Consider the following 1,719-nt stretch of genomic DNA (forward strand, 5'->3'; position numbering starts at 1 on the left):
TTAGACTACATAGTGGCCGCGATATGTAGTCAAGATAAGAGTTATAATTGTTATTTTTTGTCTTGCAATAATACAAATCCTATATTGAAATATTATGCTAGACAAAAAATACTATCGCATTTCGTAGGTCTATACCAATATATATATACCGTTTTTTAAGTCTAGTTTAAACATTGTTCTATCGATACAACCAAAACTTAAGAATAATAATGTTACGATAATAAAACGCAATATGTTAAGTAAAGATAAGTGAGTCGTACATCACTGTCTTCATACAAATATAAACATAGAACAGATAGCTCACGGTATAAAAATTTATCGTTCAAACCTCTTTGACTGCATACAATATTCGGCTGTCAGTGAGGAATTTTTGGCGTAAGTGTGTTTCGCCTTAGCCGGACCTTTGAAAGTGACCAATCAATTTGAATATAAAATTTCCCGCCGGTAGGCCTGAAACTTGTTCGCAGTAGAAAACGTGCAATTTACAAACAGATTTCACATTAATATTAATAGTTGTTCAGTAACCTGATATACGCTTTTAAGAAAATATGTAAAATTGTTTTCGAAATTGACCGTTAAACACGTTAATGTGTAAAGCTTTTAACAAGCCGTCGTTTCAGCAGTGGAATTGTAACCTCACTTTAATGCATTGCATTCCAACCCACAGGTATCAAGGTCAGTTTACAGCAATTATTATATACACGCTATCACGTAAACTATGTGCACTTGAAAATTATTTGATCCGAAATATACTAAATAAAGATATTCGGCGATATAATTATGGTATGTCAATCATAGATTTTAATGTGTTTATCAACAATTGCATAACAATGGACAATTTTGATTAATTTAATAAGAAATATTTATCCATTTAGACCAATTTATTAAGCATGAGCACGATGATTCACGATACTATTAATAATGGAATCAAATAAGACTCGAATGTTTCCGGCTGACCTATATGCTGTCATGTCTGTTATGCTTCTTGTTTTTTTCTATTCTGTAAATATAGACATATGAGTAATAATATCTAATACAGCGGAATAAGCCACAAACTCTGGCGCAACACCCCGTATTTAATGTGCGTGTTATGCAGCTAAAAGCTGCGCAGAAAAAAGGCATTCCTCCGCTATTTTTGATCTCATAGATATAAGTTTTGATTGTTCATAAACACCAACCACAATCAACGCCGTATATCTTTGTTAAAGATATTTCTTGTTTACTTAAACTTAATACTAAACATTTTGCAATCTTATCTCGTTTATTATTTAGTAAAAATTTATTTTACGTTAACTAATTGCGTGCAAACATCAAGAGCTATTTAAAGAAAGCTAAACTCAGAAAAGGTACCTATTTTACTCGTTTTCTAACCTAAACAGGGGAAAAAGTTAATATAACGTTTAAATGTGTATCAGCTAGTCTGAGACCATTGTGATTGTAAAATACTTACCTAAGGAATAGATTTTCTGCAAAAACGTTGAATTAGATTACAAATTATTTAAAAACCTATTATAGCTATACGACTTAAAGGGCCTTTTCACAGATTTTGGCATATTTTGAAGTTTGTCTTAAATGCTTTATATTGATAATGTAACATTGAATCTTTAAAGCTCCAGTAAAAAATCAAGAATAAAATTAAAAAAGGGAAAAAAAAGTAGCCGTTACCAGGGCTCGAACCAGTGACCCCCGGAGTTCTGGAGTAGTCTGAAGTAAAAATGC

Source organism: Dreissena polymorpha, chromosome 1 (genome assembly GCF_020536995.1).
Source record: "Dreissena polymorpha isolate Duluth1 chromosome 1, UMN_Dpol_1.0, whole genome shotgun sequence".
NCBI lineage: Eukaryota > Metazoa > Mollusca > Bivalvia > Myida > Dreissenidae > Dreissena > Dreissena polymorpha.